This window comes from Hemiscyllium ocellatum, chromosome 8 (assembly GCF_020745735.1).
Source record: "Hemiscyllium ocellatum isolate sHemOce1 chromosome 8, sHemOce1.pat.X.cur, whole genome shotgun sequence".
NCBI lineage: Eukaryota > Metazoa > Chordata > Chondrichthyes > Orectolobiformes > Hemiscylliidae > Hemiscyllium > Hemiscyllium ocellatum.
In genome coordinates, this window is record NC_083408.1 from 22,145,413 (window position 1) to 22,157,920 (window position 12,508).

The 12,508-nt window shown below is 46.0% G+C and overlaps 1 protein-coding gene across 1 annotated transcript in view; it reads right to left on the minus strand.

Annotated features, from left to right (window-relative positions):
- plekhd1 (pleckstrin homology domain containing, family D (with coiled-coil domains) member 1) overlaps positions 1–12,508 on the minus strand; it is a 152,146-nt gene that overhangs the window by 19,171 nt on the left and 120,467 nt on the right. The window lies entirely within an intron of this gene.

Here is a 12,508-nt window from a genome sequence, read left to right on the forward strand (position 1 = left end):
TCTGGTCCATGCCCCTCCTGATCTTATAAACCTCTACCCCAGTCCCATGTTCCTAACTGTGCCCGGAGTTCATCTGCCTTCCCTGTTGGGCCTCTTGCATTGAAATAAATTCTGTTTAATTTATCTTGTTCTCTGCTTTGTCCCTGCCTGCCCTGACTGTTTGACTCACTCCTTTTCCCAATTGTACCAGTCTCAAATTGATCTCTTTCATCAATATCTCCCTGGGCCCCACTTCCTGAAAGGACCCAAAGCCCTGGGCAGTGTCTGCTTCCCAGACACAACACGAGTGAGCCGCTAATTTCTGATCTGCTGGCTCGTTTCCTTTCTGAAGTGCTCCCTGTATCCCAACAGCTTTGCATTTTACTGCTCCCACCTTGAAAGCCCAATCATTCCTTCCCTCTGGAACTTGGCTGATAGCTGTTGGCCTGGGAAAAATTGCACTGAGATCCAGAGATTCAGCATCCTCGTCTTTTCGCCTCCCAAACTGTGTCACTGCATGACTCTCCCACGGAGCCAGTGCCTATCTGTGCACTTCACAATGGTTGCTCAAGGATCGGGTGTGGCTTTTCCCACCTTCTGCGTCACCGGGCTGTTCAACTGCATGGGGCATCACAGCAAAGCCTGATCCTGTGCCTAGCCACTTAGAGTCGCGCACTATTCACGCGGTCAGGAAGGACAGATCGTACCCGGAGTGAGGCAGAGCCTGAACGAGTGTGTATTTCGGGGATTCTGGAGTCGTGTGGGAGTTCGGCACAGTGGGGAAGAGGTGCATTCTCCTCACCTCTATTTTTGTGTGGGTTCATCGATTGTAAAGTCTTTTTCAACAGGAAGAATCATAGTCAAGAATCGGGAACTTTGCACAAGGAAGCCATACTGCAGAGTTACTCACTGGGAATCAGACTGATACAGTGCAGCCTGTGGGGAGGGAGGAGCTTATGCTGAGTGATAAAAATTAGGGTGGCATGGTGGCTCAGTGGTTAATACTGCTGCCTCACAGCGCCAGAGACCCGGGTTCGATTCCAGCCTCGGGCGACTGTCTGTGTGGAGCTTGCACATTCTCCTAGTGTCTCAGTGGGTTTCCTCCAGGTGCTCCAGTTTCCTCCCACAATCCAAAGATGAGCAGGTTAGGTAGATTGGCCATGCTAAATTGACCAAAGCACTAGGTGCATTGGTCAGAGGTAAATATAGGGAAGGGGAATGGGTCTGGGTGGGTTACTCTTCAGAGGGTCGGTGTGGACTTGTTGTCCAAAATGGCCTGCTTCCACACCGTAGGGAATCTGATTTAAAACATTCACCTTGAACAGGGATAAACAGTTGGGGAAACTAGGAGGTGATTGGCTACCTTAGGGAACCACATTGATGACCTCGAGAATCGAGGTCGTCGAAAAAATATTCGTTTGCTGGGCCTTCCCGAACAGGAAGAGGAAGGCCAGCTTACAGTGTTCCTTGAACAGTGGCTTCCACAGCTTTTAAATCTGGAGGCTGGATCAGGCCAGGTAAGGGTGGAATGGGCCTACCGGGTTACAATACGCGGGCCTGGCTCGAACCAGCGCCCCTGCCCAGTCCTGTTCCAGCTGCAAAGCTACAAGGAGAGGCAGATACTCTTAGAAGCCTCCAGAAATCTTGGAAAAGATCCCCAAGCCATGATCTATAAAGGATCCAAGATCACGTTATTCCAGGACTTTTCCCCAGCTCTGGTCCGAAAGAGGAAGGCGTTCGATGTGGCGAAGAAGTATTTAAGGAACTTAAATATTCAGGACTCCTTGCGCTACCCAGTGACGCTCCGCTTTATCCATGAAGGGTCTGTGTATAACTTCGGATTGCCGGAAAAGGCCAAGGAATTTTTGGACTTTCTTAGATAAATTGTAAGAGATAATTGATGTTGGTTTGCTTTCCCCCCACTCCAGTTGACATCCCCCTCTTTTTTTATATTAATCCCTTTCTTTACCTTATTGTTTAATATTATCTTCGGGGGATGGGGAGAGGGGTTTATTTATTTGTTCTCTACTTAACGAGAGGTGGTTACCTTATCCTGTTTTATTTCTGTCTTTAGGAGCAGGGTTGTTTTCTCCTGTCATTTTGTATTACTATATTTAATTATTACTTGTTGAGGCTGTAATTTTACAGGTATATACATTTATACATGGCATGGACATTACCAAATATATCCAGGTGTTGGTGTGAGTGGGGGTAGGGTGCTCACTGTTAACTCTAGCTCTGTAGAATATTTGAATTTTCTTCATCCTATCGTGGGGTGCCTGGGTCAAGGGTGGGACACTGGTTGGGAGAGGATACGATGGACCTTTGAAAAGAAAGTGATACCCCCTGGGAACAAGGGGGAAAATCTCCATTTAAATACTTTTTTTTAAATTTAGAAATAGTTTTTTTTATTATGTTGATGTGAGTATATTAGAGAGCCTTTACTTTTGTGAATGTTATATGCTCTATGCTCGGGGAATTCTGGATAGGGTTTCCCCTCCCGAGGGGTCTCGGATTTGCCCGGATGATTATGGTTGATCAGTCGGTTAAATGGTGCACCTGGAATGTCAAGGGGAGTAATTCACCAGTCAAAAGGAAGAAAATATTATCAAACCTCAAGACAGAAAGAGTTGATATAGCTCTCCTACAGGAGACACACTTATTGGATAAAGAACACTTGGAATTACAACAGGGTGGATTTGATCAGGCCTTTTTTTTCTTCCTTCAGCTGAAAAAGCAGAGGAGTTGTTATTCTTATTCGGAAGAATTTTCCTTTCAAAATCCTAAATCAAATAAAAGATGAATCTGGACGATATATTCTGATTAAAGCCCTTATAAGTGGAGAGGAATATGGGATTTTAAATTTGTATTGCCTCCCGGCACATCCTTTTAAATTTATAACGGAAGACTTCTCAAAATTGATGGCTCTCGGTGCTTGTCATACAATTATAGAGGGAGACTATTATGTATTATGGATCCGGGAATAGATAGGATTCCCAAGAGTACTGCAGGAGTATCTCCCAGATCTAGACAATTGATGGATTTGAACAAAGAATTAGGACTAGTAGATGTGTGTGGAGATGCCTTCATCCTCAGGGCAGAGATTTTTCTTTTTACTCCAATCCTCATAAATGCCATACCAGAATCAATATGATTTTTGCCCCCTCGATTTTTTTTAAATTCCATATTATCCTGCAAAATAGGCAGTATAGCAATTTCCGAACACGCTCCTGTATATATGGAAATCAAGGTGAGGAACAATGAGACATCCCCCCGGCATTGGCGTATGCACCCCTTCCTGATGAAAGATAGTAAATTTGTAAAGTACTTCTCTCAAGAATTTAAAACTTTTTTAGAAATTAATTCAGGTACAGCTAGCAACCCATCAGTGATATGGGAGACCATCAAAGCTTATGCGCGAGGTTTGATCATCTCCTAGTCAGCGACCCAGAAAAAAATTAAAGGGAGAACAACAGCGTCTGCTTGAAACTCGCTTAAAAGTGGCTGAAACAGCATATCCTGACAAATCTTCTATTATCAAATTGCAAAGGATTATGGCCCTTAGGACAGCTCTAAACACCACGCTTACCCAAACGGCTAAGAGGGAAATATTATTTGCCAAACAAAGGATATATGAATTTGGCGATAAACCTGGTAGATACTTAGCATTTCTTACAAAGAAAAAGAAAGTCCCTCAAACTATCACGTCCATCAAGGAAAGTACAGGAATTTTGACCCATGATCATAAAAGGATTAACACAATCTTGAGAAAATTTTATTCTGATTTATATAAATTGCAGGATTGTGAAGACAGGACTAGGTGCATGCAATCATTTTTTTAAAAATTGACCTTTCCGGACCTAACTCCGGAACAGGTATCGGTCTTGAATGTTCCCCTAACAATCCAAGAAATACTTGACGCAATCAGACAACTTCAGAGCGGTAAGGCACCTGGCCCAGATGGCTTTCAAGCTGAATTCTATAAAGAGTTTACAGGAATATTGGCTGGTTCACTTATGGACATGTATAACTACTCACACAGTCAGGGCTATCTCCCACCTTCGCTGAAAGAGGCAAATATCTCTCTTATCCTTAAAAAAGGAAAGGACCTAGAAGATTGCGCGTCATACCGACCAATATCCTTGCTAAATGTAGATTTTTAAATCCTCTCTAAAACGTTAGCATTGAGGCTAGAAAGGGTATTGCCACATTTCATAAAGGAGGATCAGACAGGGTTTATTAAGGGCCGTAGATCATCCAATATTGTTAGAAGGGTTTTGAATGGGATTCAAGCCTGCCATCAGGGAAAGATACCAGGATTAGTATCATTAGACGCGGAAAAGGCATTCGACAGGGTTGAATGGTCATATTTGTTTTACACATTGGAAAGGTATTGGCGTTGGAAAGGTGTTTACCAAATGGGTCTCAACATTGTATAGTGATCCCAAAGCAGTGGTAATTACCAATGGATTAGGTTCGGATAGCTTCAGTGTGGGTAGGGGCTGCCGTCAGGGATGTCCTCTCTCGCCATTGCTATTTACGCTAATAATTGAGCCACGAGCAGAAGCTATATGGGTGACCCTAATATAACGGCCCTGAGGATTGGTACAGGTAAACATAAAATTACCCTTTATGCAGATGATGTTCTCCTATTCCTGATGTCCGTGCCTCACTTAATCCAAGGTATTAATACATTTAGTGCATTCTCAGGCTATAAAATTAACTTCTCAAAATCGGAGGCTATGCCAATGGGTGGCCTTGCTAGTATATCCCACTTATTGGACGGATCCCACTTTCTCTTTCGGTGGTCCCTGGAGGGTTTCTTATATTTAGCCATTTTTATTACCGCAGTATTTGGTCAGTTATACCAGGCTAACTTTGTGCATTTACTGGAAAGGATAAGGCAGGACCTCCAGCAATGGGGAGACCTTCCAATTTCCTGGCTAGGTAGAGTAGCACTAATTAAAATGAATGTCCTGCCCCGTCTCCTAGACCCTATGAGAATGCTTCCAGTAATGCTGCCGAGGATGGCTCTACGTAAATTATATAGCTGGTTGGGTTCCTTTATCTGGAATCATAGATGGCCCCTCATTAAGCTGAAGAAGCTACAGCTTCCACAAGCAAGGGGAGGATTGGATTTCCCAGATTTTAGGAAATATCAGTTAAGTTCCCTATTAAGTTACTTGGCTGATTGGGTCTTGTCTGACCCGCAATCAATCTGGCTAGACATTGAGGCTTCTCAAGTAAAATGCCCACTTATTAACCTTTTATTTTCAGACAAGAGGAAAATCATTATGGATCAATGTAAAAACCTTATAATACTAAACACAATTAAAGCTTGGAATACAATGTGGCAAAATGAGGGTAACTCACATAAAACATCCCCCTATACTCTGATAGTGGGAGCATGGGGATTTCAACCGGGGTTTACAGATGCCACTTTCTAACTTTGGAGATCCAGAGGTATCTCTTGTTTCGGGGATCTATTTAAAGAAGGGGACCTGATGTCTTTTAAACAGAAATTCGGATTACCTAATGGAGACCTCTTTCGATACTTCCAAATTCGAGATTACATACAGAAGAAGACTACGTTACTAGATAGTCTTTATAAATCAGATAGAGAATGTAGAGTGTTATGGCCAATGGGGGTATCTTCCGTCAGTACTATTTATCATTTACTACATGATAAAGTATCGGGAGATATGGACAATCTGCTTAAAACATAGGATCAGAATTTGGGACTGGAAATCTCTATAGAAACATGGAATGACATTTGGGAAAACACCAGAAGAATCACCATCTGCAACAGAACTCAGGCTATTCAGCTGAAGATACTTCATAGGGCCCATATAGCACCGGATCGATTGGCAAAATTTAAGGCAGGAGCATCTCCAATGTGTCCCAAATGTAAAATAGAGGTGGGCACTCTTGTACATTGCCTATGGACCTGTCATAAGATCCGTAGATATTGGACTAAAGTAGCAAGTGCTCTGACAGAAATCTTAAGAACGGAAATTAGAGTAGACCCTGTATCTCTCCTTTTGGGCTTTTCGAACATACCCTCCCTGGATATGTACAGGAAGAGACTATTTTCTATTCTCTCTTTCTGTGCAAGGAAAGATATTTTAGTAAACTGGGTGGCTGAGGGCCCCTGGACTTCCACATTGGCACAGATTAATTATGGAATGCATTACCCTTGACTTCCTTACAAATATGGTGCACTAAAAGACCGAATTATTCCATAAAATATGGCAGCGCTTCCTGAATTATATAAATACAGATATCTCGGCCATCCTAACAAGGGCTTTTATTTAATTGAGATGGCGAATCTGGCTGGTCTGGGGCCCCTTAGGAGAGGAATCCCGCACGAATACGGGTTTTGTTACGATTTGATGTTAATACATTCCGAGCATGTATCTCACTGCCCAATTTCTGTGTTATCCATCGGTTTTTTTTTCTCTTCTTTGAATAATATAAGAGACTTAATTCTACACTCTGGTTAGTTGTAGGTTAGGTTAGTAGTTAGTTGAGTTTTGTTTTTTTTCTCTCGGTATTTTTTTTTCTGTTTGATAAATTTTGGTTATTATTAAGATTTAATTGTATATCAATGTTTATACTTGGGGTCTTTTTTTATTTGTAAACTTGTAAAAATATGTTAAATTTTCAATAAAAATATCTATTAAAAAAAACAACACAGGGTGACTGTGACTTGTACCCACAAAACTCTCAGTCTCGTAAATGCACTGTAGCGCCTCCTAGCTGCCAAAACCTGGAGTACCTTCTGTCTACGGTCATCCACATCACCAGGAGGGTCTACAGGTATCCCAGACAGACAGCAGGAGATGGACCTGGGATTGGGTGTGGTAATACTGGTCATAGTCATTTCATCAGTAAGTAATTCCAGTCACGTGATAAACTTCATTCAACAAGACCTGTCTAGTTAGGCCAGAAAAATGGCTTTCTGCATTAAATCAGAGAACAACACTGAACAAAGATCTCCTCCTAGAATTGAGATTCATTTCAGAGAGGATGTTGCCAGGGTTGGAGGGTCTGAGCTACAGGGAGAGGCTGAATAGGCTGGGGCTGTTTTCCCTGGAGGTGACCTTACAGAGGTTTATAAAATCATGAGGGCCATGGATAGGGTAAATACTCAAGGTCTTTTCCCCTGGGGTGGGGGAGTCCAGAACTAGAAGGCATAGGTTTAGTGTGAGAACATAATAACATTCCTGTCTTGTCTACAGGAATAGTGCCAGAAGACTGGAGGATAGCAAATGTTGTTCCCTCATTCAAGAAGGGGAGTAGAGACAACCCTGGTAATTATAGAGCAGTGAGCCTTACTTCGGTTGTTGGTATGGTGTTGGAAAAGGTTATAAGAGATAGGATTTATAATCATCTAGAAAGGAATGAGTTAATTAGGGATAGTCAACACAGTTTTGTAAAGGGTAGGTCATGCCTTACAAACCTTATTGAGTTCTTTGAGATGGTGATGAGGGTAAAGTGGTTGATGTCGTGTATATGGATTTCAGTAAGGCATTTGATAAGGTTCCCCATGGTACACTATTACACAAAATATGGAGGCATGGGATTTAGGGTGATTTATCAGAAATTGAATCAGAAATTGGCTAGCTGAAAGAAGGCAGAGGGTGGTGGTTGATGGGAAATGTTCATCCTCGAATTCAGTTACTAGTGGTGTACCGCAAGGATCTGTTTTGAGGCCACTGCTGTTTGTCATTTTTGTAAGTGACCTATAGGAGGGTGTAGAAGGATGGATTAGTAACTTTGAAGATGACACTAAGGCCGGTGGAGTTGTGGATAGTGCAGAAGGATGTTGCAGGTTACACAGGGACATAGATAAGCTGCCGAGCCAGGCTGAGAGGTGGCAAATGGAGTGGGAGGAGATTCACTTTGGTAGGAGTAACTGGAATGCAGAGTACTGGGCTCATGGTAAGATTCTTGGTAGTGTAGATGAGCAGAGGGATCTCGGTATCCAGGTACATAGATCCCTGACAGTTGCCATCCAGGTTAATAGGGTTGTTCAGAAGGCATGCATTGTGTCAGCTTTTATTGAGAGAGGGATTGGGTTCTGGAGCCATGAGGACATGTTCCAGCTGTACAAAACTCGAGTGCGGCCGCACTTGGAGTATTGTGTCCAGTTCTGGTCGCCGCATTAAAGGAAGGATGTGGAAGCTTTGGAAAGGTTCAGAGGAGATTTACCAGGATGTTGCCTGGTATGGAGGGAAGGTCTTATGAAGAAAGGCTGAGGCACTTGAGGCTGTTTTCATTAGAGAAAAGGTGGTTGAGAGGTGACTTAATTGAGACATATAAGATAATCAGAGGGTTAGATAGGGTGGGCAGTGAGAACCTTTTTTCTCAGATGGAGATGGCTAGCACGAGGGGACATAGCTTTAAATTGAGGGGTGATAGATATAGGACAGATGTCAGAGGCAGTGTCTTTACTCAGAGAGTAGTAGGGACGTGGAATGCTCTGCCTGCAACAGTAGTAGACTCGCCAACTTTAAGGGCATTTAAATGGTCATTGGATAAACATATGGATGAGAATGTAATAGTGTGGGTTAGATGGGCTTCAGATTGGTTCCAAAGGTTGCTGCAACACTGGGGGCCGAAGGGCCTGTACTGGGCTGTAATGTTCAACCATCTATGTTCTATGTTCTTTAAGAACTAGGCGCAGGAGTCTGCTCCACCACCCAATAAGATCATGGCTGATCTTTTCATGGACTCAGCTCCACTAACCCGCACTCTCACCTTATCCCTTAATTCCTTTAAGGTTAAAAAAAATCTATCTTTGCTTTAATAACGTTTACTGAATTGGCGTCAACTACTTCCCTGGGCAAGGAATTCCATAGATTAACAACCCTCTGGGTGAAGCAGTTCCTTCTCTGTTCAGTCCTAAATCTGCTCCCTCTAATCTTGAGGCTATACCCTCATGTCCTAGTCTCACCTGCCAGTGTAAGCATCCTCTCTACTTCCATCTTATCCATTCCCTTCATTATTTTATATGTTTCTTTAAGATCCCCCCTCAATCTTCTGAATTCATTGAATATAATCCCAGTTTATTCAGTCTCTCCTCATAAGCCAACCCCCTCAACCCCAGAATCAACCTCGTGAACCTCCTCTGCACTCCCTCCAGTGCCACTACGTCCTTTATCAAGTAAGGAGACCAAAACTGCACACAGTACTCCGGGTGTGGCCTCACCAGCACCTTGTACAGCTGTAACATAACCTCCCTGCTCTTAAACTCAATCCCTTTCACAATGAGGGATAATGTGAGAGGGGAAAGATTTGAAGGGACCTAAGGGGCAACATTTTCATGCAGAGGGTGGTACATGTATGGAATGAGCTGCCAGAGGAAGTGGTGGAGGCTGGTACAATTACAATATTTAAGAGGCATTTGGATGGATATATGAATAGGAAGGGTTTGGAGGGATATGGACCAGATGCTGGCAGGTGGGACTAGATTGGGTTGGGATATCTGGTCGGCATGGACGGGTTGGACTGAAGGGTTTGTTTCCGTGCTGTACATCTCTGTGAGTCTATGATGGCAACTGTCTTCGCTCAGAGAGTGGTTAGCGTATGGAATTCTCTGCCACAGACAGCAGTTGAGGCTAAAACACTGAGTATTTTCAAGAAGGATTTAGATCTAGTTCTTGAGATGCTGTACATCTCTCTGACTCTACAACTGAACATTTTGGGGAAAAAAATGGCACAAAACTGAGGCTAGAGAGAGAAAGGAAGCGTTGCATTTGCATAGCGTCCTCAGAACATCCACAATGCTCCCCAGTTCACGAGGAATTTGTAATCACACAGCAGCCAATTTGCACACAGTGAGTTCCCAGTGAGAGTGACATGATAATCACTGTGTTCATGAAACTGATGGAGGGATAAGCACTGGCCAGGGCACTGTGGACTACGTACCCACTCTGCCTCTTCTCTGCATAAGTGATGGAGGATATCTCACCCTCTCCTGAGAGAGGAGGCGTGACCTTGGTTATTCCTCTTATCTGAGCGAGGGGCCACACCTCTGGCCTCAGGAACCTGGCTTTGACTCTCAAATGGAATTGCGTTGTCATTGCTAACAATCAAGTCACAGATGGGGATGAACTCGTAACACTCACCAGAGGATGAAGAACCGGCCGACTACTCGGTCCCCATGACAGAAAGAGCAAACAGAGTTTAGATTAGATTCCCTACAGTGTGGAAACAGGCCCTTCGGCCCAACCAGTCCACACCGACCCTCTGAAGAGTAACCCACCCAGACCCATTCACCTACTCCCTACTAATGCACCTAACACTCTGGGCAATTTAGCGTGGCCAGTTCACCCTGACCCGCACATCTTTGGACTGTGGGAGGAAACCCACACAGACACAGGGAGGATGTGCAAACTCCACACAGACAGTCGCCCGAGGCCGGAATCGAACCCAGGTCCCTGGAGCTGCGAGGCAGCAGTGCTAACCACTGAGCCACTGTGCCGGCCACAACTGAGGTAAATGTGAGGTGTCACATTTCAGTAAGACAAACCAGGGCTGGACTTAGGAGACAGTGAAGTCTGCAGATGCCAGAGATCAGAGTCGAGAGTGAGGTGCTGGAGAAGCACAGCCGGTCAGGCGGCATCCGAGGAGCAGGAAATGTCGACGTTTCGGGCCGGAACCCTGCATCGGGCATTTACTCAGTTAACAGAGAGGCCCTGGGCAGTGTTGTCGAACAGAAAGACTGAGGGGTGCAGGTGCATAGTTCCTGAGAGTGGCATCACAGGTTGGTGAAGAAGGCCTTCATTAGTCAGAGCACTGAGTGCAGGAGCTGGGCATCGTGTTACGGCTGTACGGGGCATCAGTGTACGATTTTGGTCACCCTGCTTGAGGAAGGATGTTATTAAATTGGAAAGGGTGCAAACATAGATTAACACGGATACTCTTGAGACTGGAGGGCTTGAGCTAGAAGCAGATGGTCAATAGGCTGGGACTTTTGTCCCTGGAGTGTAGGAGGCTGAGGAGGGAGGGTAACCTTACAGAGGTTCATAAAATCATGAGGGGCACGGAGAAGGTGAATAGCCAAGGTCTTTTCCCCAGGGTAGGGGAGACCCAGGGCGTAGGTTCAGGTAGGGAGGGAAAAGATTTAAAAGGGACCCAAGGGTTAGCTTTTTCATGCAGAGGGTGGTGCATGTGTGGAACGAGCTGCCAAAGAAAATGGTGGGGGCTGGTGCAATGACAACAATTAAAATGCGTTTGGACAGTACATAGATAGGAAGGCAGATGCTGGAGATTAGAGTCAAGATTAGAGTGGTGCCGGAAAAGCACGGCAGGTCACATTCCGAGGAGCAGGAAAAGGGCCAAACACAGGCAAGCGAGCGAGCCTAGTTCAGTTTAGGAAACATGGTCAGCATGGATGAGTTGGGCTGAAGGGTCTGTCTCTGTGCCATATGACTCTATAAACGCAAGGTAACTGGGCCGCAAGCTGGGAAAGAAGGTGCCCATTTACCCATTGGTGGTGGAGGTGGTGGTAGTGTGGTACAGTTCATTCAGGGAACCAACACTTCCCTGGAAATAAGTCTGAAATAGGAGCAGTAATAGACCATTCGGCCCCGGCTGAACCATCCAATCAGACTGCGGCTGGTCTCGGAGGGAGGGGAATGTAGTCGCCTAGACTGGGTGGGACGGAGGGTAGACTGGGTGGGTAAACTGGGTGGGGCTGAGGGTGGGTAGACTGGGTGGGTCTGAGGGCAGACTGGGTGGGACTGAGGGTAGACTGGGTGGGACTGAGGGTGGGTAGACTGGGTGGGACTGAGGGGGGTAGACTGGGTGGGTCTGAGGGGGGGTAGACTGGGTGGGTCTGAGGGTAGATAGACTGGGTGGGGCTGAGGGTGGGTAGACTGGGTGGGTCTGAGGGTAGACTGGGTGGGGCTGAGGGTAGACTGGGTGGGACTGGGGGTGGGTAGACTGGGTGGGACTGGGGGGGTAGACTGGGTGGGTCTGAGGGTGGGTAGACTGGGTGGGTCTGAGGGTGGGTAGACTGGGTGGGGCTGAGGGTAGACTGGGTGGGGCTGAGGGTGGGTAGACTGGGTGGGTCTGAGGGTAGACTGGGTGGGACTGAGGGGGGTAGAGTGGGTGGGGCTGAGGGTGGGTAGACTGGGTGGGGCTGAGGGTAGACTGGGTGGGGCTGAGGGTGGGTAGACTGGGTGGGTCTGAGGGTGGGCAAACTGGGTGGGTCTGAGGGTAGACTGGGTGGGGCTGAGGGTAGACTGGGTGGGGCTGAGGGTAGACTGGGTAGGGCTGAGGGGGGTAGACTGGGTGGGGCTAAGGGTGGGTAGACTGGGTGGGGCTGAGGGTAGACTGGGTGGGGCTGAGGGTGGGTAGACTGGGTGGGTCTGAGGGTAGACTGGGTGGGTCTGAGGGTAGACTGGGTGGGACTGAGGGGGGGTAGACTGGGTGGGACTGAGGGGGGGTAGACTGGGTGGGTGGGTAGACTGGGTGGGACTGAGGGGGGTAGACTGGGTGGGTCTGAGGGTGGGTAGAC